The sequence below is a fragment of the Canis lupus genome, chromosome 4 (genome assembly GCF_011100685.1).
Source record: "Canis lupus familiaris isolate Mischka breed German Shepherd chromosome 4, alternate assembly UU_Cfam_GSD_1.0, whole genome shotgun sequence".
Taxonomy (NCBI): domain Eukaryota; kingdom Metazoa; phylum Chordata; class Mammalia; order Carnivora; family Canidae; genus Canis; species Canis lupus.
In genome coordinates this window covers 15,987,750-16,014,356 of record NC_049225.1, presented here as the reverse complement: position 1 = coordinate 16,014,356, position 26,607 = coordinate 15,987,750, and the positions used below count along the sequence as shown (strand labels likewise).

General features: G+C 38.0%; 1 protein-coding gene across 3 annotated transcripts in view; it reads left to right on the top strand.

The window, feature by feature from the left end:
• Positions 1–26,607, top strand: part of JMJD1C (jumonji domain containing 1C) — a 322,913-nt gene that overhangs the window by 42,489 nt on the left and 253,817 nt on the right. For 2 of the 3 annotated variants that reach the window (XM_038534059.1, XM_038534058.1), the window contains exon 1: positions 25,604–25,744. The exons of the other annotated variant lie outside the window; for it this stretch is intronic. The gene's annotated coding sequence lies outside the window, so the exon portion shown is untranslated. Of the gene's footprint in view, positions 1–25,603; positions 25,745–26,607 lie in introns of those variants that run through there. 3 annotated transcript variants of the gene reach the window in all.

Sequence of the window (26,607 nt, the reverse complement as noted above, 5' to 3'; positions counted from 1 at the left end):
CTTCTTATGCTTTTTTTTCAGGGTCATAAGGCATAGTGTCAAATCCTCAATGCCCAGTGCTGTTTCCAGAACATTCTTCATGTTCCTCTTGTGGCAAACCCTGGTTCTTGAGGTTCATGTCCCCCAGGCATACTGCTTCCTCCTTCATTCCAGTTGTGAATCTCCATTCCCTGATGAATAAAGTTCATTCACTTCTTGCCTTCTATTCTTGCCACCACTTTGTCTTTGTGTGGCATATCCAACAACATAGTTTCTCATTTCCTTGACCTCATCTCTAGCAACTTTTATTTCTGCTTTATTTCTTCCACTTTGTTTGTAAGGACAAATGGTAGTCCTGTAAGTTACCTTGAATCTTCCAGCTCTAAAATCATGAATTTGATCCCACACTGATCACAGCCTTCTATCCTTCTCATTCTCTTATTCAGTTATTTCCACTACATCTTTATTTTCTTTTATTTTTAAGGAATTGAATATGATATACCTTCCATCTATCTGTCAGGTTCCTCACACATAGTTTTTTGCAGCAACTACAATTTTTTTTTTTATTGAAGCACACTATACACACAGAAAAGAGTATATATGTTAAATATGTATCTCAATGAATTTTCACAACTGAACACACTCATATAAGCAGTGCCTAGAGTAAGAAACAGCATGTTACCAATGCTCTAAAGCCCCCTCGACCTCCCTTAAAACACCCAATCCACTTTCTCAGCTTCCCACAACATAAACTATTTTATAGCATAACTGTAATGTATCTTTAGTTATCAAATGATGGGAAAAGAATAGTTAATCCCAACTTATTCACGTAAAGTAGGTTATATAAAACTCTTTTCCTATTTTCTCTGTTTACTGCTGTCCTAATTAAATGGTTGTGATCACCTCCGAGAATGTGTTCCTACTGTAGTGTTAGTATTGCCTTTAAATACAGGACAGCTGTGTTTTTTGTGTTTTGTTTTTTTTTTTTTTTTTTAAGATTCACTTTCAACCCATTTTGAAAAGAAGCTGGGCTTAATGGCTTTTCATGGAAATGTTAGGATAGTTACCTCTTTTTTTTCTAATGTGCATTTTATATTTTCTTTTAGGCACCATAGTTCTTTCCCGAAGCCTTAATTTGAGGTAGCTTTAGAACATTATTGCTTAAAATGCCATTTAAAAATGCTGTTTTCTTGGCTCTAAGGAGGATGCACCTGGACTACTCTTCTGGTCTGATGGATCCCCACTTTGTGGTTTGAAAGCAGGGCATACTAGGAGGGCCTTCTGTCCATTTAAAGAAATGTTCATGTATATGAATTCATGCTCTGACTATAGAGTACTAAGATTATCAAATAAATGTATGCAAACATACAAACCCATTTCCAGCACTCTCTTTAAAAAAGAAAAAAAGTTATACTTTCTATTATACCAGTTCCTAAAAGTAGAATTTTGGAATTAGGTCATTGTGGAGTGAATCCTAGTTCTGTCATCCATGCTCTATGACCATATGCACTTCCTTTCACCTCTCCATGTCGTCTGTAAAATGGGAATAATATATCTTTTCTAAATTATAAGTGAGGAATAAATGGCATGATGAATTTGATGTATACTAAAATCCTGCTGGTTTCACACAGATTCACGATAAATGATAGTTTTATCTCCTTTCTTATTCAAGGTCGAAGAGTGTCAAAGCCTTTATCACATTATTCCTACATAACTATAGTAATTTAATAAATAGTTTCTTCGTCTCCTGCCCTAATTAATCTCAAATGCTTGCCTTTCTAGATCTGTCTTCCTGAACTATTATTCCCATCTTTGCTATTTCCTTTTTAAAAACATCAGTAGATTTCTTGGCCAGCAGTCTGGCATAGAAGGACTTCATAGATTGGCTTGAGAACTTCTGACCTTATTATCCATCACTGCCTTTTCTAGGCTAACCATCTGTCTCCTTGGTGCACTTTAGATTTTCCAACCTCTGCACTTGCCCAATAGGAATGTCCTCTCATTGTGACATGTCTCCCATTCAGGTATTTCAGATAGAGGCCATTTTGCCTTTCTCATTGGTGATGCTCTCCAAGGCCTCTCACAGACTAAAATTTTCCTTTACGTACCTTCAGAATCTGTCCCCTTAACCAGTCAGCTGTCTTTAGTTTCCTTGTCTTGTTGCCTTTCTGTTCATGTGCCTAGAAAATCTCCCAACCTGGATTGTTCTATTCCAGAGTTTCACACCTGTTAATGCTTTGGACCAGATAATTCTTTGTGGTAGGAGGCTGTCTTGTGTATTGTCAGATTGTAACAGCATCCGGTAGAGGCCAGTAGCAAGCTCTTTCCTGTATATTGTGACAACCAGATTGTCTCCTGATATTGCCACATTTCGCAAAGGGACAAAATTGTCTGTCCTATCCTTTTTTGTTGAAAACCATTATTCTAACTGTATGCCTTAATTTGCCTTTTCACTTGTATTTCAGAGGAAAAATCATATGGGTCATGGTTCCCATAAATCCGTAGTTTCTGATTCATCTGGGTCCTTAATTGTGCCTAGTAGTTCTTTAATACTTTCCTGGAATTATTTTAGGCCTTATTCACCTCAAATTTCCTGTCTCATTGCCTTTCTTTTATTCTTAGTGGATGACTTTGTCTTCTCTTTGAAGAGAAAAGAAGGTAGGTTTTATTTTTATTTGTTTGTTTGTTTATTTATTTATTTATTTAGTTTTTTAGAAGGTAGGTTTTAGATTTGTCCTCCCTCAACTTTGTGATATCATGAGCTTATCTGATATTCAATTCTGACACCTATATTTATCTAATTTTGTGACCTTTGACAAGTTAGCCTTTTACGTGTCACTTTCTTCACTCATCCTATGGCTGTCATGACCTTAGCATAGTGCCTTGCCCACATTATCAGATTGTGATGGGGTTAGGAAATGTCAGAGCTAGAGAAGTGAGTGTTGTTATATATGAAGCGCAGAGAGAGCCTCTAGTTAGAGATGAGACTCTGGGGAAAGTGAAACATGAGCCACATGGAGTTATTTGAAGAAAGAACTTGAAAAAATGGGACTATAATATAATATGAGAGATAGAATAGTAACTGTAGGGCGATGAGCAATGAGAGAGTGAGTGGGTGGGTTTAGTTTTAGATGGGAAAGACATGAGGATTTATAAATGCCCATAGTAAGGTATCATCAGAGAGGGAAACATTAAAGTTAAAAAAGAAATAGAATAAGCTAACTTACTGCAACAACCTCTTAATTATTCTCTATCCATTTTCCATGCCGCAGTGGATTAATCAATTTTTAAAAATGTTCTTTTAAAAAAAATTATTTGACAGAAAGAGCACAAGCAGGGGGAGCAGCAGGCAGAGGGAGAGGAAGCAGGCTCCCCACTGATCAGAGAATCTGATGCTGGGCTCCATCCCAGGATGCTGGGATCATGACCTGAGCTTAAGGCAGACACTTAACCAACCGAGCAACCCAGGTGCCCCTGAGTTAATCATTTTAAGTGCAAATCTGATTTATTACTTCCCTGCTTAAAGCCTTTAAATGTATGCACTTGCCGGTAGTCTTAATCCCAAACTTCATAAGATCATGGCCACTTGTTGCTGCTGCTAATATGTCCACCTTCAGCTCTCACTGCTCCTTTTCTCTCCACCTATATATACTCCCTCTGCCCCCACACACTCTCTGACCAAATATGTGTTTCAGGCTTTAGTCATATTGTACTGAATTTCTCTCAGTTCCTCAAATATGCTAGGTTCTCCCAAGCTCTATTTTTTACATTCGCCTGAAATCCTTTCCCTTTTCTCCTTCTTTGGCTGACTTTCATTCATTCTTCAGGCTTCATCAATCCTACCATTTCTTTCTGATCACTGCTCCAACTTGAAGCCTGGATTAGTTAGCCCTTCTGTGTGCTGCCATTCATCTGTCCTTTAATATCTTCTCTTAGATTTCTCATACTTTTATACCAAATGATAAAAGTCTTACATGTTTGTATGTCTACTACATTATAAACTCTGTGAAAGTAGAAATTACATGCTTCCTGTTCACTTTTGGATCCCCATGCTAGGCAACAGTGCTTGGCATATGGTAGGGCCCTGACAAATGTTTGTTGCATAAATTAATAGATTTAATTTTTGGTTAAAATGAGAAAAACGTTAACCCACTTATATAACACTTAACAATTACTCTGCTAGGTATTTTGTTAAGTGCTGTGGGGGATTCAGAGGTCCTCATCACTTCTTTCAAAATGCTTCTGATCCAGTTGTGGAAGTATAATGTGCACAGTGATGCCTATCTGAATATGAGTTCTCATAATTTGAAATTTCAGTAAATTTGGATATATTTGTAATCCCTTTTTGTCAATTGTGAGAGTTTTATTTCTAGTATAAGATGTTCCTCCTCATTATTCTACATTTAACTGTCACGAGCTTAGGAAGGGAAAGACTTGAGAAGGGGAAAATAGATACCGTCTCTCTCTTTTTTTCCCCTACTACTATTTTGTTGTTTGAATAAGGATTTGCCAGACAAAATAAGATGTGAGAAAAACTTGGGTGGAGGATAACCCCAAACAAGGGGAATTTTAAAGAACAAGTATGGAAAGGGGAAAGCACAGAAGGTATTTCAGGAAGGACCTTGGGCAAGTCTTTATACTAACATTTCCTTTTAACAACAACAAAAATTACAAATAATATAACATTACCTGAGCGTTTATTCTGTGCCCAGCACTGTGCTAGTTATTTTACATGAATTATTTCACTTAACCCTCATGAGGCTAGTGTTTTTATTATCCCTTTAGAGAATATAATTTCTATTCCTGGATTTTTCCATTTAGTTTGTGCAAAGAAGAGCTAATTCTAAGTAGTTTTTCTTTTCTTTTCTTTTTTTTTTTTTAAGATTTTATTTATTTATTCATGAGAGAGAGATAGAGGCAGAGACACAGGCAGAGGGAGAAGCAGGCTCCATACCGGGAGCCTGACCTGAGACTCCATCCCGGTCTCCAGGATCACGCCCTGGGCTGAAGGCAGAGCTAAACCGCTGAGCCACCCAGGCTGCCCGTTTTTCTTTTTTTTAAACAAATCCATCCTGTCAGATCCTAATTCATTCTTCTAAAGAATGAGGGGAGAGGAGAGCAGCATGAGCCCTAGCTTTGTCCTCGTATAGCTATAGGGAAGATCCCCGAGGCCTTGTAATAGTGGGGCCAGGAAGACTGAGGGGAAACTCCTCCTTCCCTTTTTTCTCTGTTTCTTACCACGAATCTAGGTATTGGAGGAAATATGTCATTGTTATCTCCAAGTCAGCAAATTAAGTGCATAGTAATCACTATGATCAATTTTAGGTATATAATTTGGAATGGACTTTTAAAAATTCTTGCTGTTGTATAAAAATAAAAAAATATAAATACTATATAAATATAAAAGTAAGATTGCCATTGCTTTCATTGTTTTGATCCAAATCTTACATTTTTCAACCCTATTTTCCCATAAAATCTTAAGTTCTTCAACTATAAATTCTTCTGTTACAAAGCTACTATGAGGTTGAGGTAAGTGCTGTGCTTGTTCACGGGGGGAGGGGGAGTAAATGTTAGGAAAAAGGTATCACTCATTTAGAAAACCTAGATACAAAAAAAAATTAAAAAAAAAAGAAAAGCTAGATACACTAAAAGTTATATATTCAAAATTTTTTCAATGAGGAAAAGCAGTACTATGTCAAAATATAAGTGGTCCATTGATTCAGTGTTTCAAAGGGCTGGTTAGTAGGATCATTCTTTCTGGTATAGAGCATGTGTGTAGTGGTAGTGGAGACCTGTATTCCAGTCCTGATTATGTCATTTACTAACAGCATGAACAGCATGACTTAGTGATGTTATTCTTTCTTAGCTCAGTTTCCTCATCTTAAAAATTGGAGATATTAGTACTTCTAAAGAATATTGTTTGGACTAAATGAAGTAATACATGTTATTTTTTTTTAAATTTTATTTATTCATGAGAGACACAGAGAGAGAGAGGCAGAGACACAGGCAGAGGGAGGAGCAGGCTCCAGGCAGGGAGCCCGATGTGGGACTCGATCCTGGGTCTCCAGGATCACACCCTGGGCCGAAGGCAGGCACTAAACCTCTGAGTCACCCAGGGATCCCCTGAAGTAATACATGTTAAATGATTATCGCAGACTTAATAGATCTCACATGTTAATGAGTCTTAGCCGTTCCTTTGCAGAAGTACTGTGCTTGTGATTGGAGGCAACATAATGTGTCTGGTTTGAAGGGAAGATATAATTAACATTTTTAATCCTAATGCCTAAAGGGAAAATTTTAAATGAATCATAGTTTTGAAAAATGTATTAAAGAAGAATTACATCCTTTGGTTTCTGCAGAGAATTAAGTAAGTGTAAAATAGACATCACAGCAATCCTATTTGCAAGTATTATCAAGATACTAAAATATATTGTGGGTAGATAATCTTTTTTTGTGAACTTATCAAGGAAATAGCCCCAAAAGAGGGGGAGGCTGGAGGGGAAAACCTGATTGTTATCATAACTCCTGTTTGTTAAAACTAAAAGAAGCTCTTCTCATAATCTAAAGCAACTAAGGGCAACTTTGCCCTCAGGAGTCATTTGATTATGTCTTAAGACATTGTCATGAGGAGGCAGTGGGGTAAAGGGTTGAGAGGAGAAGGTACTGCTCACATCTAGTGGGTCCAGGCTAGGAATGCTGCTAAAACATCCTCTAATAACCAGGATAGCACCTCCTCCCCAAAGAATTATCTGTCTCAAAATGTCAGTAGTGCCCTTTATCTAGACTTAAGCATCAGCTTACTTAGGAGCTAACATTAGGATATGTTTTATAATGAATACTTTGTAGGGATCCCTGGGTGGCGCAGCGGTTTGGCGCCTGCCTTTGGCCCAGGGCGTGATCCTGGAGACCCGGGATCGAATCCCACGTCAGGCTCCCGGTGCATGGAGCCTGCTTCTCCCTCTGCCTGTGTCTCTGCCCCTCTCTCTCTCTCTCTCTCTCTCTCTCTCTCTCTGTGACTATCATAAATAAATAAAAATTAAAAAAAATTAAAAAAAAATACTTTGTAGAAATGACTGGATTGCTTTAATGTTTCTTGCTTTATTTGAAAATAGTGGTTTACCTTCTTTAAATTGTGTTAGTTTTCATGAGAGAATTAAACTAGTAAATTTCTTAGGTGATCACTTCATTGTCTTCATAAGGAATAAGAAGAAACAACCCAGTTGACCCATCTTAAAGATGATTTTCATTCTTTTACTTTAGATTTTATGGTTACTGTAATTTGAGATGAATTCCTTTATGAAAATAGTTACATAAAGATGTTGAGACTTCACAAAATGATCATGGTTGGATTAGATCAACCATGTATGGTAATTAGCAATTTAATTTTTTTAAAAAATTGAAAGCATTTCACTAATTTTAAAGAATAAACAAATAAAGAATAAACAACTGACCTTTCTTGGCAATAGCCAGTAATTATTGAATGCTTGCTTTGTATAACTCTGTTCTAAGCATGTAACATGTATTCACTCACTGGATCTCCACAACAAGTTCTTTATCTGGGGACTATCATCATTTCCATTTACAGATGAGAAATTGGGGTACAGAGAGATAGAGTTATTTGCCTAGGGTCATGCAGCTGGTAAATGGTGGAACAGGGATCAGAATTTAGAGAGTTTAGCTCAAGTTTGCTCTCTTAATCCCTATGTTATGTTATACTGACTTGTCAACCAAGAATGTTAAAATATTTTCTGATTAATTACATCCTCTAGACTATATCAGTATATGATTGACCCTTGAACAATACAGGAGTTAGGGATGTCTGCCTATGAATTTGAAAATCTGCTATCATTTTTGATTCCCCCAAAACTTAACTACTAATAGCCATTCTTCACTGGAGCGTTACTGATAAGATGAATAGCCAATAACATATATTTTGTATGTTGTATGTATTACATACTGTATCCTTACAGAAAGGAAGCTTGAGAAAAAAATCATAAGAAAAAATACATTTACAATACTATACTGTATTTATTGAAAAAGATATATGAAGGACTGGACCTGCACAGTTAAAAGGGTTTAAGGGTTTAAGGGTCATTGTTTAAGGGTCAACTGTATAGCCAAAAACCTTGAAAGGCTTGTACTTTAAAAATGTACTTGTGGCATTAGGATGTACTATATTAGTTCGTATATCTGGATTAGAATGTGAAAGAATGGAAATTTAGAGTTTTTCTTGATCTTAATGGTCTTTTATCCAAAGAAAACCTAGGAGTCTCTCTGTGATTTAAGTTTTTCTTTTCCATATGTCTTTCCAATTTCTGTTTGTCTTTTCCTCCTCTCAGATGTTTGACTACTTTGTTTTTTAGGTTTTATTTGCCTATTGATTTCACCTTTGCTCTTTCCCTAAGATGGTCTTAATAAACTAGTTTAATTTATTTCTACAAGAAATGTTTCTCTTACTAAGTGAGGTCATGGAAAAACTAAAAATGTCCTGGGTGGCAGAGAAAATATCAGAAACATACAGAGTTAATAAACCATATGTGGATGATCTGTAATTGACTATGGTTTATTTCAGAAATGTCTTTTGTTAAATGAAGCTTCTAAGTGAATTCTCAAAGGCACAGAATTTAAAAAGACTATTTGTTCTATTTGAGTATTGCTCGTATTTTTAAAAGGAAAAAAAGCAAAAAAAAATTCAGTTTAGTTTTAAAAGGAAATATGCCTACTGTTTTAAAACCTATAATAAATAGTTACCTAGTAGATAGATCAGTTGTAATAAATATGAGTTTGGACATTTCTAGCAGTGTAATTTCCAAGGGAAAGTTTCTCAAATCCAACTTTAAAATAAAAATATCTTGGGCAGCCCTGGTGGCGCAGCGGTTTGGCACCGCCTGCAGCCTGGGGTGTGATCCTGGAGACCCGGGATCGAGTCCCACGTCGGGCTCCCTGCATGGAGCCTGCTTCTCTCTCTCCCTCTGCCTGTGTCTCTGCCCCTTTCTCTCTGTGTCTATGAATGAATAAATAAAATCTTTAAAAAATAATAATAATAAAATAAAATAAAATAATATCTTTAAAAATTTTAAGGTAAAATAAAATTAAGATATCTTAATTTTTTAAAATCCTAAAATACAAATTTTCTAAAGTAAGATTAAAAGCTATTCTATTTTACAGCTATTTATCAACTATTAGCCTAGAAAAAGGCTTCATATTATTTCTAGCTATACCTATAATCAAGGAAATCCTGTCTAGTCTTTCAGAGAAACACTTATGGTTTATTTCTCAGCAAATATATTGCATTTATTTTATTTTTAAAGATTTTATTTATTTATTCATGAGAGACAGAGAGAGAGAGAGAGAGGCAGAGACATAGGAAGAGGGAGAAGCAGGCTCCACACAGGGAGCCTGACGTGGGACTCGATTCCAGAACTCCGGGATCATGCCCTGAGCCAAAGGCAGCTGCTCAACCGCTGAGCCACCCAGGCATCCGTCTGTCTGAGCATCTATCTATCTATCTATCTATCATCTATCTATCTATTTTTTTTTAATGTTTTTAGAGAGAGAGACAGTGAGCACGCTGGTGCTGGTGGTGAGGGGTAGAGGGGGATAGAGAGGGAGAGAGAGAATCTTAAGCAGGCTCAGCATCCAGAATGGAGCCAGACTTGCAGGCTTGATCTCACTACCTTGAGATCATGACCTGAGCAACAATCAAGAGTTGGATGCTTAACTGACTGAGCCACCCAGGTGCCCTTCTTAGTGAATATATTGAATTTAATAGAATATTGAGGATTTAATATATAGTAATGCTTAAAATACAAAATGTGTTAGCATATGAATGGCATTTGTAAAATTTATAAATGTGAGACTTTTATTTTTATGAGTTACAATGTGGTTATAGTGAACATAATTTCTCTAACATATAAATATGAATAATGGGCTGGATGGTGAAAATGCTTACCATTTGTACCCTTGAAATTAATATTCTGTGATATATAGAATGAAAGTAAGGAAAGGACTTTCCTAGACTCACAAAGAAGAACTCTTTAAAATACACACACACACACACACACACACACACATATATATATATACTGGTAGCCATGGTGGTCCTGGGTTTTCTCATTTTTCATCCATCCACTTTTTATTGAATGATGTATCAGGAATGTAGGGAAAAAAAAAAAAACAACCTATCTACTTTGAACCAGAAGTGTCCTCTATCAGAAATGGTGCCTCGTTCTATATGCATTCAAACTCTCTGTCAGGAATAATTATTATTGTAAAGTAATGATAATTCAGAGTCATCAATAACATGTACTGAAGGAAGGTTAAGTGCATCCATCCCATAACCATTGTGTTTACAGCTTTCAGTGCTAGAGTATTAGGCATTTGAATAGTCTTGGCTTGTAAAACTACATAGTAGGCTGTTTGTCTGAAGGATTCATTATTGCCCACATTGAATATACGCAGTTGGGCTGTTTTACTTCTCTATGAAATTTGATTCCTTCCTACCAGGGTTAGAACTTTTATATTGACCAGAGGAAAATGCTGTATGATTAGACAGCCTCTATAATAAAACGACTATTTTTTAAGATGATTTTTTAAATTGTCAAAGAAATAGATACTCATTTTTTCATAGTACTTTTCAACAGTCCTATGTTGGAAAGATCCAGGAAAATAGGAAGAAGATGAACAATATAACAGCAAAATCTGGTAATGCTACTACTGGAATAAAACCATTAATACTATTTAGTCTTCCTTTTTTTTTTTTTTTTTTAAGATTTTATTTATTTATTCATAGAGACAGAGAGAGAGGCAGAGACACAGGCAGAGGGAGAAGCAGGCATCATACAGAGAACTTGACGTGGGACTCGATCCAGGGTCTCCAGGATCACGCCCTGGGCTGCAGGCGGCGCTAAACCGCTGCACCACTGGGGCTGCCCACTATTTAGTCTTCTAAAAAATCTTTTCTCTTTTAGGTTGCTGGGGTCCTCCCTTCTTAATACTCCAAAGAAGAAATCTCTGGTTCATCTTTCTTTCATTAGTTACATTGAGTAAATCCTGCTAGTTCTGTGTCTGCTCTGGCTCTTAATTTGTCTAGCTCCCTTACCTCATGATTCATTCCTTTTCACAGTTATTGTTAGATATTAAAATAGTCTTCTCTACCTGGTTGTTCTGTTTTTGTTGTCTTTCCTCTTTTTTTTTTTTTTTGTCTTTCCTCTTTTATTCTTCACGTTATTAGTAGGTTTATTTCTCTAAAAACCAAATCTGATTCTATCACTTGGCTTAAAAACATAACTGTGTCTCTAAATGCTTTAGAAAGTGTGGCAACATACTATAACATTATAATGTGCTAGAGGCATAGGAAATACAGTGACTTCATTTATAGTGGCCTCTGACTATACTGCATATGTGACTTAAACCATACAATTCTGTTATCCCCTAGATGCAACCCATATTTCCAAATACCAGTCATCTTTTGTGCTTTTTTTTTTTTTTTTGAATTGAAATCCTTTTTCTTTTTTACCTTTCTCCCAAAATGCTTCTTAACTTCTAAAATGTAACTTGGATGTTATCTTTCCTGGGAAGCATTCTTAAATTGTTCCAGATAAATTACTTACTCAGGTGTTCCAGAGGAACTAATTACACTGCTTATAACACTTGCCATATTGTATTATACTTAGTTGTATATATCATGTACATTTTTGCTTTCCTAGTCAATTAAGGGAGGTATCGATCCCTGTGATTTGGAATCACCAGATGCTTTTGACTTTCAGAAGGTAATTCTAGGGAAGCAAATTTTATTTCTCACTCATGATTTTCACCTATTGCTTGAGATATTTTCTTATGCTGCCTTTATAGTTTTTCTTCCTACTATATGCCTATAGTATTCTCATTAACTACCTATATACATCCATGCTTTATGCCAAAGATATCCAAAAGGATGTTTTTAGGGCAATGAGAGCAGTGTTTTGAAATTAAAAAAATATAATAATAATAAAGTCTAGGACACTGCAAATTGCTTTGGTTTTCTTGATGTTGCTAATTGTCAGTCTCTGAAAGAGGCCCTGTTTTTGTTAAAATTACTCAGTACAGCTTTTCACTGTTAAAAGTTCACAGTAATTCACATTAGCATTCAGGAATCTGTCCAAAGAAGTCCAAATATATTATCACAATTTCCATAGAATTCTGCAAGATAACACAATTTAAAAGTTAGTGAGAAAGACAGAAATTGATAGTGATAAATAGGTGTCATAGCTTTGAAAGGTGCCAGATCATCAGTTCATTATTTTGAGAATTTGTAAGTGGAAACAATCAAGAATTCAGAGTTTTTTGCTGTGTAAACTATATTGTAGGACAACTAAATAGTTAATTAGGGAAAATCTTCTTTAGAAGAATTCCAGATAATAAGTGTGATTGGAATGATAGAATTAGTAAATCCCATTTGGGCAACCCTTAAGTAAATGGTCATTGAGTGAATCAGGCTGGCAACACTTGAATACAGTAACCTAACCAATATGAACATCACTTTAAGTAGGATAGCCAGACATCATGTGTGTCCTAATGTGATGGGTTAGGAAAGTACATGTATCACCCAAGGAGTATTCTTGCCAAAGACATGAATCATGTCTCTAGATCTTAACTATAGTTTACAGGAAATATGGGGAATGGAGAAATACATTAATAACAGGAAGAAACAGCTAAATTTAGAATGTGATAAATTCTATAGACAACTCACTTGTTACAGATTAAAGGAAATGTATAGAGTTATATTAATCAGATACAAATGTGTGGTTCTTAGTTTGGGTCCTGGTTCAGGAAAACCAACAGTAAAAATTTCATTTTTGAGATGATTGAAATTTGAACATAATGTACATATTAAATGATTTTGAGGAATTGCTAATTTTGTCAGATGTGATAAACGCATTGTAGTGTCAAATTAAAGTCTTTAAATGATAGTGATATTTTCGTTACTAATATGGGTGAAATGATATAATGTCTGGGATTTGCTCTAAAATACTCCAATCCCCGCCCCCCCCAGAAGAGAGAAAAATTGTAGGATGGGAAAAAGAAGATAACGAGACATTTCTGAGTTACATGGGCATTTGTTCTACAGTTATCTCCTTACTTATGTGAATGTTCGAAAATTTTCAGACCAAAAGTTGAAAAAATTAAAACCTAAAAAATGTGTAGCATCAAGGTTTCTAGCATAGGAAGAAAGCTGAGTCAATAACATAACACAGTGTCTATGTGATGAAAACAAACACCTGCTAGGGAAAAGCATGACTCTTCCTATTAAGATCAAAAAAATTTTTCTTCATTATGTTCTTGAGGACACCATGTAATATATTTTTAAAAGCATTTTAAATTACATCCCTTCTATAAATAGAATATTTTTTGTAGCATTCATCAAAATGGTTAGTGGAATACCATCCATGGTTAATTCCAGTGAAACCAGCTTTATGGCAAACCATTATGATACATTCCAGGAACCTTAACTTCAAGCTGTGTAGGGTTCCCCAGTATAATTCATGAGAAGTCTTATTCCTGTCTTTTAAAAGCTTAGAGAAACAGGGTACCTGGCTGTCTCAGTCAGTGGAGTGTATGGCTCTTGATCTCAGGGTCACGTGTTTGAGCCCCATGTTAGGGGTAGAATTTACTTAAAAAAAAACAAAAACTAAAAAAAAAAAAAGCCTAGGAAAAAAAACTCAACCTTTCTATTCATTCATCTCTCCTCCCCTCCATTTCTGTTATAATTTCCTTCTCTAGTCCTCTTTCACAAATTAGTTAATACAATATATACATTTCCTTACAGCTGTTCTAGTTGGCCAAGAAAATTTTACTGACTTTTTTTTTCTATGGTTTATCTCAAAAACAAGTCTTTTTAAATGTAAAAAATGTATTAAAATAGGCATTTAAAATATCATTGCCATTTACTCAGAGATTTTAGTATTAATTCCCTTCCCCCTGCCCAAAGAATCTGTGTTAGAGTAACTAGATGGATTATATAAAGTATCCTGCAGATAGTTCTCCATAAACATTGTTTTTACCTGGAGCTTTTCCTGGATATTGGGCAGCAGTGAATTTGAGATTTTATTTTTCTGGCAACTGTCTGAAATACAGATCTTCTGTGTTACTGATTAAATTTGAACCATTATTCAGTGAAGCTATGTTAAAGTTTACGTTCTTTTTTGAAAATTGAAATGACTAACAGGAACAGGACATTATCTCTAATTTGAGATTAGCCAAGGGAGTACCTATGGGTAAAGCCAAGACTCTAGAAAATAATTTTTTTTAAGATTTATTTATTTATTTACGATAGAGAGAGAGAGAGAGAAAGAGACAGACAGAGACAGGAGGGAGAAGCAGGCTGCATGCCGGGAGCCCAACGCGGGACTCGATCCCGGGACTCCAGGATCACGCCCTGGGCCAAAGGCAGGCGCTAAACCGCTGAGCCACCCAGGGATCCCCCTAGAAAATAATTTTAATTACTGGTTCAGTTTTCTATCGCTGTGTAATGAATTGTGACAGTAGTTTAAAACAACACAGATTTAGTATCTTATAATTTTCATGGATCAGGAGTCTGGACACAGTTTAAGCTGAATCCTCTACTTAGGGTCTCACAAGGCTACAAATCAAAGTGTTAGCCAGGGCTGAAATGTCATTGAGGCTCTGGATCTTCTTCCACGTTCACATGGTTATTGGCTGAATTGATTTCCTTCTAGTGGTTGAACTCAGGGCAGCTTGCTTTTTCAGGGCCACTAGAAAGTCTCTGACCTCTAGACTCCCTCTTAAAGGGCTCAGCTTTATTTTGTAAGTTCATTCAGGGAAATCTTCCCTTTGATTAATTGAATGACAATTAGGGACCTTAATTACATTGGCAGACTCTTTTCACCTTTGCCATTTAAAATAATATAATCATGGGAGTGATACCCCATTTCCTTTGCCCTATTCCATTGGTTAGAAACAAGTTGCAAGTCCCACTCACACCCAAAGAGAGAGGATTATACAAGGGCATGGGGCCTTGGGGGTCTTTTTAGAATCTCCTGCTTACCAATATTACACTATTGCCTTTAATAAAACATTTTAAGTAGTTTATTTTGTTTTATTATACAGACAACATTAATGAAACTTGAAGAGAAAAAAAAATGTCACCCCATAATCCTGGTTTCCAGTGTATCAAAATGTTTTCCTTTGGCTGTGTGCGTGCGTAATTTTTATTAAATATTGTAGAGCAGAGATACAGTTTTCCATTGCTTTTCACTTAGCAAGGGCATTTGTCTTGTAGTTTACATAATGTTTGTATGTATCATCTTTAAGGGATGCAAATGATTTGATCAGTCATGCCTATGTAACAGAGCCCACATAAAGCCCTTTAAACAATGGGGCTTGGAGAGCTTCACAGTTCGTGAACATATCCACTTGTTGGTAGGGTGGCATAGTCCAGCTCATTGGAGGCAGAAATTCCTGTTTCTAGGACCCATATGGACTTTGCCTTGTGTACCTTCTCATCTGGGTGTTGTGTCCTTTGTAATAAACTGGTAATAGTAAATAGTGTTCTTTGGAATTTTTTTCTCTCTTCTTTTTTCTTTGGAATTTTATGAGCTGTTCTAGCAAATTATTGAAATTGAAAGGGAGTTGGGGTTGTGGCACCACCTTGTAGCCAAGTCAAACAGAAGTGTGTGTAACATGGGGACCCAGTACTTGCGACTAGCATTTGAAGTGAAGGCAGTCTTGTGGGGTTGACCCAAAAGGCTGAGGAGTCTGATGCTGACTGAGTAGTTATTGTCAGAATTGAAATGAATTGTGGGATACCTGGTGGTATCTGGAGAGTTAGAGAATTAGATGGTGTGAGGAAAAAACCTGATATATTTGGTGTCAGAAGTGTTATTTGAGTAAAAATACCTCAGTTGGTCAAAGAATAGGCAACTCAGCTTCCTAAGGTTTGGCCCTTGCCCATTTCCTGGGAGATAACCTCTAAGCCCTTGGAATATCCTGCCCGGTAAGAATGCCTTTGTTTACTTGAGGGCTTTTGGCCACCCTATGTTGTCTATGCTGACAGTGTGGCTGACAATATGGTAGAGACTTTGTGTGGTGTGGTAGGAGCTTGACTTCTGGAAAAGTCAGAGGCTAAGGTCAGCTATGCAGATGGTCAGTCTTACCTACATGTGAGACCTCTGATAAAAATGCTCGACACCAGGCTTCAGTTGAGTTTCCCCGTTGCCAGTACTCCATGAATGCTGTCACACATTCTTGCTGGGAGAAATAAGTGCTGTCTCTACAACTATACCAGGAGAGGACAACTGGAAGGTCCAAATCTTCTGGACCATGTCCTAGATCCCTCTTCCCTTTACTGGTTCAATTAATTAATTAATTAATTTACTTAAAAGATTTTATTTATTTATTCATGGGAGACAGAGACAGAGAGAGAGAGAGAGAGGCACAGAGACACAGGCAGAGGGAAAAAGCAGGCTCCATGCAGGGAGCCGGACGTGGGACTCCATCCCGGGTCTCCAGGATCACGCCCCAGGCTGAAGGTGGCGCTAAACCTCTGGGCCACCAGGGCGGCCCCCTTTACTGGTTTTAATCTGTATCTTTTTGCTCTAATAAACTGTGACCGTGAATAAAATGGCTCTTTTGAGTTTCATGAGTTTCTAGTGAATCATTGAACCTAAGGGTGGCATTGGAGACCCCTGAACTGCAGAGGTTCATCCATATTATTGCAAGTATCAATACTCAGTTCTTTTTTATTGTTGAGTAGCATTCAAAGTTTGTTTATTCTCCAGTTGAGCTGGTTGTTTCCAGCTATTGACAATTATAAATAAAACTCTAAAAATATTTGAGTATCAGTTTTTGTGTGAACATAGATTTTTATTTCACTTGGGTAAATAAGATTTGAATTGCTGAGTTATATGAAAAGTGTCTGTTTAACTGTGTTAGAAACTACTAAACTCTTGCAAAGCGGCTATACCATTTTGCACTGCTCCCAGCTACCAACTGCTCCTCATACTCTTCAGTACTTGGTATTGGCGGTTTTATTTTTCTTTTAATTTTAGGCATCCTAGTCGATGTGTAATAGTATCACACAAATAGTTGTGCTTTGCATTTCCCTAATAACTAATGATGTTAAGCGTCTTTTCATATGCTTATTTTGCCATTCATATATCTTACTTGATGAAGAGTTAGACATAACTGAAATGTTGAACAGAAAAGCTAAGGTTTTTTTTCCCACTCTTTTTCCTGTCTACTTTAAGCTTTGATAATCTCTGTTGACCTATCTTCAAGTTCGTTGATTCTTTCTTAAGCTGTGTCATGTCTGTTGCTGAATCTGTCAAAGCTTTTTAAAATTTTGTTATTGCATTTCAGATGGACTCTTAGCTTTTCTGTTCTACTCTGTAGTTTCTATGATATTTGCCATCTGATCATACCTATTGCTTGCCTGTTCCATTTGATCCTTAATTATTAATAATCATTTTAATTCATTGGCTGATAGTTCAACATTTCAGTTATGTCTAACCCTTCCTTTTTTTTTTTTTTTTTTCCTAAGTCTGCTTCTGTTGACGATTTTGTCTCCTGACTGATTTGTTTGCCCTTGAGATTTTGTGTAATTTATAATTTTGGGAGGGTGGGGGTGTCTTACCAAATTACTTTATTTGAAAGAATGATGCAAGCAAAAGAATTTAAAGAGATTTTTAAAATACAATTATAGAAAAGGCAGTAGTAACCTCAACATGCATGCACTGCCTTGTAGACCAAGGAAATCACCCCATGACCAGGCTTACACTTTTTAAAAAAATAATATTTTATTTATTTATTCATGAGAGACAGAGACAGGCAAGGACACAGGCAGAGGGAGAAGTAGGCTCCCCACAGGGATCATATAAAAATTAAATTAGAATATGTGATATTATAATAACAAAATATTTTATTTTTTTAAAGATTTTATTTATTTATTCATGAGAGACACACACAGAGAAGGAGAGAGGCAGAGACACAGGCAGGAGAAGCAGGATCCATGCAGGGAGTCCGACATGGGACTCGATCCCGGGTCTCCAGGATCACACCCTGGGCTGACGGCCGCACTAAACTGCTGAGCCACCCGGGCTGCCCAATATGACAGCTTTAAGAGCAGATTTGGAGAGCGGACAAAAGAAGCAATTCTATAGTGCTCTTTAAAAATTGTTGTTTAATTGGGAAGTCCTTCGGCCTGTACTATTTGTATGTACGTATTAATGATTGGTATATTTATCTTTTGTGAGACCTTTGAGATCAAACCTTTCTGGCTAAAAACACATTTGTTTTCCTAAAGCAAGATTACTTTCATCAATCCTTCAATGTTTTTTAGCTTTGAAACTACCATGTGACAGGAGAGGATACTTTTCTACTTGATGAATTATTCAGAAGTCTTAAATGCAAGCTTTTAGGAACGTTAAAGGTTATCAGCCTCTACATGTTATATATTATTTCTAGAGAAGCAAAGTGGTTTGCCCAAAGTTAGTGGTAGAAATAACCTAGACTTATTTGACTCTTGCTCTTTGATGATATTATATTACTCAGCTGCTAATTTCTAATTTTCCACATTTGGGGTGTACATCTTAAAACATCTATTTGTAAATGGCTATATGGAATGGGAATTGACCAGTTTTAACCTAAGTATTTGTGTATTTTGTGAAAAGTGAAGTTGGTTAGCCTTTTGAGTATTTCTCTTGGCCATTTAATTTTAGGTAATATAAAAATGTGCCCTGGAGTAGCAAAATGTTTAGGGAATGTTGATTTCAATTTTAAGTTTTTAGTTAAGATCTTTTGAGGTCTGGTTTTCCTATGTGTCAGTTGTGATTTTAAGGGAAAATTCTAAGGCCTCTCTTCTTGTAAGCTTATGTGAACACAGGCGTTGGAATTGGAACACTATTTTATATACCCTCTTTAATTGAATAAATAAATTATCTGTAGTAGTGAAGCATATGTGGAGCCAGAAGATAATGCTTTCCTTTATATGGAGTAATTTATTTTCATTGCATATTTCTGTTTATAGTATGTTATATATCTTATTATATGTAAACATGTGGCTTTTTCTAGAAAGTGCCAAAGAAAAGAATGACTAAAGATTCCCCATATTTTACTGCTGCTAAGTCTTGTTTTGTTTTGGTTTCTTTGAAACCAGATTCTATTAATGTGAGAAATGTGCCTCAGAGCTGTGTGTTCTTGATCATAAAGTTCCTTCATTATGTAGAATCTAGCTGCACCTTTGGGGAAGAACATTGATGGAGTATAGATCGCATGCTGAGGTTTTGAGTCAGTATTAGTTTTTTTTTTTTTAAAGATTTTATTTATTTATTCATGAGAGACACAAAGAGAGAGAGGCAGAGGGAGAAGCAGGCTCTTGCAAGAAGCCCAACTGGATCCTGGGACTCCAGGATCACGCCCTGGGCCAAAGGCAAATGCTTACGCTGAGCCACCCAGGCATCCCAGTATTACTTTTTAGCTTAGATTTTACTTTGACTTTCCTCATTTATAGCTTTAAATGTTAGGATAGAAGGTCTTTCCTTAATTAATTTCACAGACATGAATAGAGGCATTCATTAGGACTTTTAAGCTCTGCTACAACTACCATGTGGCTAAGTGAAATTTTATGAGATCTATAGGAATGTAATCCTTTAGGAACCTAACCCCTTCATATATTAAAGAGCTAATATAACAGTTGAGGATGAAAAACGCAGACTGCCATGTAGCATGTTTTAATAGTAGTTAAAGCATTTATGAGAGGGATGATGAAAAAAAAAGTTTGGTGGGACACCCTAGAAAGACCTTACTGAATGCTTAATGGAAGCTATTTGTTTACTTGTTGCTTGTATTTCCTCATGCAGCAGATTAGGAAAATTCTGATGTTATGTGTATTCTTTCTAAATATAAAATTTTTTATCATTAAAAATAAGATTTAAATTTTCTTTAAAAAAGATTTATTTATTTATTTATTTATTTATTTATTTATTTATTTATTTATTTATTTATTTATTTATTTGAGAGATAGAGCTAGAGAGCATGAGCAGGAGAGGGAGAGGGGGAGGGAAAGAGAATCCCAAGCCGACTCTGTGCTGAGTGCAGGGCTTGATCCTGAGCTCAAATCAAGAGCCAGACCCTTAACCTACTGAGCCACCCAGGTGCCCCTGCAGTTTCATTTTTAATAGTAAATGTTGAAAAGAAGTGGTTGGTTCCTATACAGCCAGAATATAAATTGGAAATTGGGTAACAGATGTAGAGAGCATACAATTGAAAGGCCAGGTGGAGATTGCTTTTCTCTCCTTCCTGTCCTTCTAGCTTACTTTCTTAATTTTCTATCTTGCCCATTCCACATGGCATCAAAATGACACTGAGGAAATTATGTTTGTATGTTGGCTTCATCAAAGACATTATTTCAGATTGTACTCTTTAGAACACCAAGAATAGACTGGTGCTCTGGATATATACTCACGGGATCATTTTTGGGTTTGTATCAAATTGGTAGTTTGGTAATGAAATGAATGTTTTTCTTATGAATTGTAACTGTTTCTCCATGTCTGTTCTTTAGAAATGATCCCCAGGAACAACTGTGCTTTCCTGGGAAGCCCAGGTTTTATGAAGGCTTGATGTTCTCCATAATGAAATGAAATAATGTGTGTAAGCAGTTACCTTAAAAACAATGAATAACTGTAGGAAAAACAAGAATTCGCATTTATGACTCTAGATTTAGAGATTTGAAATTCCTCTTAATTTGGTTTGATTTAGAAAAAGGTACATTTTGTTATATTCATTAATTGATTTGGTGCCATTGGAGTATCCACTCTGCACAAAGTTTAGTTGATACTGGGAGTATAGTTGAAAAAGATACATTGTTCTTGCTTTTAATGGAGCTTATAATGTACCAAGGGAGACAAATATAATCAATGAAACAATAAATGGTATAAATATGGGTATGAAAAAAAAATATGGGTATGGTAAGTACTAACACAAATAGGGAATGTTCTGAAAATCCATAGTGTGGGATTCAGCCTAGTCTGAATGAGAGAGGGCTTTCTCTAGGAAGTGACATTTGAGTTACACTATCATTATCATACATGTGATCAAGGAATTTGGTTTAAATAAGAGTTTAGGGAAATACTTAAATGGAAGTTATTCAACGTTTAGTGATAAACACAGTAACATAAACTTACTTCCATTCTAGGTCTTCCACTTGCATAATTCAGTTGAAACTTTTTGCTTCCTTTATATTATTTTTTTATTCCTATTTTTATTTTTAAATTTTTATTTGTTTTTAATGCTTAGAAGAAGTTCTTTACTAAACAGTTTACCCTGGCTGCCTTCATTGTAATATTGGCTTTAACAGCCCTAGATGTGCCTGTATATGAAGTTTAAGACCTCATAACCTAATCCAGTCATTACATTTGACAGCTAATAAAAGCTTCCAAATTGTAATAGTTTTAAAAATTATATGTTAAAATGCATTAAACTTATCCTTTATGCCATTCCATTGATGGCATAAAGGATAAGTTAAATATAACAAATAAACAAATTGAAGCATTTCTATTGTCTGTCTTTCCACATATATTGTGAGTTTCTCAAAGACAGAGGCCCTGTCTCTAGAACCTTGCAGAATGTGAGACACATAATAAGTGCTAAATAATCAGTTATGAATAGCCTGTGTTAATATGGAGATGGAAACCTGGTGACTGACTTTTATGTTTAAGTGACAATTTAGCATAATGCAGGCTGCTTTGGAATCATAAGGCCTAATTTTTTTTTTTTAAGATTTTATTTATTTATTCATGAGAGACACACAGAGAAAGAGAGGCAGAGACACAGGCAGAGGGAGAAGCAGGCTCCATGCAGGGAGCCCGATATGGGACTCCATCCTGGATCTCCAGGATCACACCCTGGGCCGCAGGCAGCACCAAACTGCTGAGCCATCCAGGCTGCCCCATAAGGCCTATTTGAATCCCAGTTCCTTAATGTGTATGCTTAGATGAGTAACTAAAGATCTTTAAACCTCATTTCCTTCATCTTTAAAATAAAGTAAGATTACAAGTATAAAGTACTCAGCATAGTGCCTGACGCATACTAAGTGTCCCATAAATGGCGGCTAGTATTATTATAAGATATGTGCACTAAACTTTTATCTGTTTGTGTGTGTGTGTGTGTGTGTGTGTGTGTTCATAATAGACGCTTATAGTGACACAAATGACTAGTATTTAAGAGAGCAGATAACTTGGCCCTTTCTATAACTACACCAAATCAAAAAGTGAAAAACTTATAGTTGGTAGGCTGTTTGCTTATTGAATGTAAACTTTATGCACTACTAATTATTGAAATTAAGTAGGTAATTAAGGCCTTTATCATTGCAATGAATATATTTCCTTCCTTTTTAGGTTGCGTTTTAAAAGAAGACAAATTGTTTATGTGAATAAATTTTTGTGGATTTTTAAAGAAAATAATCTCAAATGTGTCTTTTATATGAAGATATTTGACGTATGAAGTTTGCTTGAATTGGGGGTATGTGTGTTTAATGTACATATTAACTGTAGGGATGGAGAAAGTATAAGATCTAGTCTATTTTTAATTTTTCAGTTTCTGTAAGTAAATTTAGTCATTTTAAATATTTTGTGTCACTCTCCTAAATAGTGAAAAATTCTATAATTTAAAAAAAAATTGACTAATGCCTTTTCTGAGGATTTTTACAAAAGTAAAGGATGTAAAGGAACTAATTTAACAAATATTCTAAGGTTTAAAATCTGACTTTAAAATTTATTTTATTCCATGTTACTTACAGTTAGGATTTGCTGGCAAAACAATATAAACAGTATAAAGCAAAAAATGCCAGCAAGAAAACAAATCCTTAAAGGCTTTTTTATTCTACATTTTAAAAAGTGTACTTCAGGTTTCTCCAAAAGCAAAATATCCACAAATTCGTGATTTTTTTTTTCTTGTAATTTGTTGTCACTGTCCAGAGTCAAGGGATTCGTAAGATATTTTTTGGAATGCAGTGCTAAGGATATAAGACATTTGATTGAAAAGGTTATGAAGATATATGGACTTCAGCACTTTTGAAGTATTTTGATTGATTTGGTGGATTTACATGCTTTTCAAGAGCATTTCCAAGGATAGCACTCAACATGTAACGAGGGCTCTTAGGAGTACATTTAGAAATTTACCTAGAAAAATTGAAATCAGGTGGCAATTTTATGTAAGTCAACCTGACAATACTGCAAATATATAATTTGATGAGTGGGATTTATATAATAAGAGTGTTATTTTCATCTCTTAAGTGACTATATTTTCTCACTTGTTCCTAGAATATCACTGAGATTAGGAAGCTGGCAATTTCTGTAACAATTGTGTTGTGCTCAAGATGACAAAGCAAATCATTGGTAATTTGGTATCAGTGTAGATCTTATTCTTTTCTCCTTCCAGATGTTACGTTATTTTCACCAGATTATTTTACTGGCTCCTTAATTCAAGTTGAGATTTTAGAAATCTTATTATATTGGTCTGTAGTTCTCAAGATGATTAAATATGCACTAAAAGAGTGGACCTGGAAATAAATTGCATAGTGAAATTAAATTTTTCTCTCAACTTGCCAGCATGCATTTCTGGACATGGTTTTCCTTTATCTATTACAATTTCCTATTTGGTCTTTAGTGAAATTAGATCATGATGATTAGAATGTCTTCCTTGTAATTTTCTTTTATAACCTAGTATCAGTGGCCATGTTTTTTTCTACTTAAAACAACTTGGCTTGGGTGTTCTAAGAAAGATAAAAGCCTTAAGTTTATTTTAAACATTCAGATCACTAGTGTAAACTCCTTTAACAAGGCAATTAAGGAGGGGGGGTACCTGGGTGGCTCAGTAGTTAAGCGTCCCACTCTTGATTTTGGCTCAGGTCTTGAACTCCAGGTTGTGAGATGAGCCTGGGGTTTGGCTCCACCCTGTGTGCATGGAGCCTGTTTTAAGATTCTTTCTCTCCCTCTGCCTCCCCACCTGCCTCTCTCTCTCTGAAAATAATTTTTGAAAAGGTAATTTTTTTTTTTGGAGTAGAAGTTTAGGGAAATTTCTAAAAAACCAAAGTTTTTTTTTTTAGAAACCAAAATTTAGAATAAATTTTTATTGGTCTATAAGAATTTTTGGAGTTGATTATGATCATCAGTGGCCCTGAAAAAAACAAAACAAAACCACACACGACTGGGATTTTAAAAACTACCTTTTAAAAACACTTAATGGATGTCTGAAGTTGAACTGCTTACTGACATGTATAAAATAGGAAGAATTCGAGGATTGGGATCAAATAAGAGGTAATTATTCTAAATTTGAGATCTGTATGTGTAGGGACTACAAAGTCCTGTTGTGATTGGATGGGAAGTAAACATAATTTATTTTCCTATATTGTGATTGGCTAAAAACCTTTCTTTCCACGATGTTCTCTCACAACCGAATCTGGAGCCTTTCCCTGTTTTTATAGGACTAGTGAGTTTGAGGTATGTGCTGGAACTGAAAGTACTCGAATTGGCACAGAGAATGTAAATTTTAGGGACACTGACAGAAGCCCTCGACCGACCGGGCGTTTGACGTTCTTACAACAAAGCAATAGCGAGGTATAATCTCTCAGGAGTTCAGAGGTGTAATTAGCATCGTTGCAAACAGGAAGGATGAAAGGATGACAGTGTTTTCTTCCTTTTCATCCAGAGTTATGGACTGTTCTGCAGTGGCTGTTTTCAGTGGAAAGTGTTGCTCTGCTTTGTTTTCAGTGGAAAGTGTTGCTCTGCTTTGTTTTCAGTGGAAAGTGTTGCTCCGTTTTGCTGCTGGGACTACAGGACTGTTGTTTCAGGCGAAATTTGGGCAAATTCAGGCGGCTGGCACCCTGTGTTCTGAAAAACATCGCTCCGGAGATGTGGGGTTTAACCTGGAGTTTATTTTGTGACCCAGGGTGGAACCAGCACGCTGCACCGCCGCCCCCGCCCCCGCCCCCGCCCCTGAGGGAGCGGCCAGAGGTGACCCTCAAACGCTCTTCCTGGTGTTCCCGGGGGAGAGCATCCCTGTCCCCCCCGCCCCTGGCTGCGTAGCCTGGCGGGCCCTGCAGCCCCCGGGGCAGCGGCGCCGGGCACTACTTTCCGTCTGCGGCGGTTCCTCCGACCCTCTCCCGCGGCTCCCTGCCCCCGCCCGCGCCGGCGGAAGGAGACGCGGCGCTCGCAGCCTGCGAGGCATGGGGAGGCGGAGTAGTCCTGTCCACGGCGGGGCGGCGGCGGCGGCGGCGGCGGGGGCGGCCTCGGGGCCTCCGACGGCACCGCGCGGTGGGGCTCCTGTCAGGGTGCGGGCGTGTGCGTGTGCGTGTGCGTGTGCGTGTGCACAGCCCGGGGCTGCTGGTCTGTGGGCGCCCGGGGTGCGGAGGACCGCGAGGCGCCGGGGTCGCTGTGCCCTTCTGGGCTGCGGTCCGGTGCGCCCCGGGTGCGCGCTCGCTTGCCCGCGGGGCTGCCGCCGGCCCCTGCCGCCTCCCCTCAGCATGCGCGGCCGGTAGGAGCGGGGTTTCACGGGGCCCGCCGTGGCCGTGGAGGAGGCGGCCGCCGCCTCAGCGGCGATGGCTACGGCGGTGGAGACTCGTCTGGAGCTGGTGGGGAAGCGGTTCCTGTGCGTGGCGGCCGGCGAGGAGGCTCGGCCGGGGCGCCGGGACAGTGGACGGCGCTGGCGGGGCTGGCGAGCGGGGGTCATCCGAGCCGTGTCCCACCGGGACAGCCGCAATCCAGACCTGGCGGTAAGAGCGAGCGCCCCCCACGCCCCCCACGCCCCCCCTCCTCAGCCCCTCGCCCCCAGCCTCGCCGCCGTCGCCTGCCCTGCCGCCCCGGGCAGCGGCACCTGGCGCGGACCCGCCGGCTGCCGGTCACGCCCCTCCTCGGCGCGGGCGCCGCTTTCCCCTCCTCCGCTGCTGGGGCCTCGGGTCTCCCGGGTGCACGGCGCCGGGGCGGGACTCCCCGGCCTCCTCCCGGGCCGGCCGCCTCGGGGGTCGGGGGTCGGGGGTCGGGGGTCCGGGGTCGGGCCCCCGCCGTGGCGGTGGAGACCTTCAGGAGAGGCGGGGCTGCGGGCCGGAGCCGCTGGGCCAGGTGGGGGCGGGCGAACACCGACCGCTCGACCGCTCGAGGCCGGAGGGGCCATCTTCACCAGCATCTTCCCTTGCAAAGTCTCCCTCGAGCGGGGGTTGGAGACTTCAAACTTCGGCAGTGCGGTCGCTGCGGGAGGGGAGGGAGCAAAGGAGGGAGATGCAGCTGCTGTTCAGGCAGCCGGATTCGTGCACATTGTCCAGGCAAAGACTGTGAGTGGCGGCATCTCGATGCAACCTCTTTCTACAGTCGCTTGGATTTCTAACTGGAAACGATGAAAACGAAAATTTTGATTTGGAGGGTCAGAAATTAACCCCTCCCTCCCTCCCTTCCTCCCTTCCTTCTTTATTTCCATTTTTTTCCCATGCGATTGTGTTTTTTTTTTAGAAAGTAAATAGTGTTTTAAAAATCATCCTGGATCTTGTACAATTTTAAATGAAGCAAGAAATACTATAAAATGTTCTGCCCTGAGGAACATTAAGGGTCTTTTTTTTTTTTTTTTTGCTTTTCTTTTCCTTTC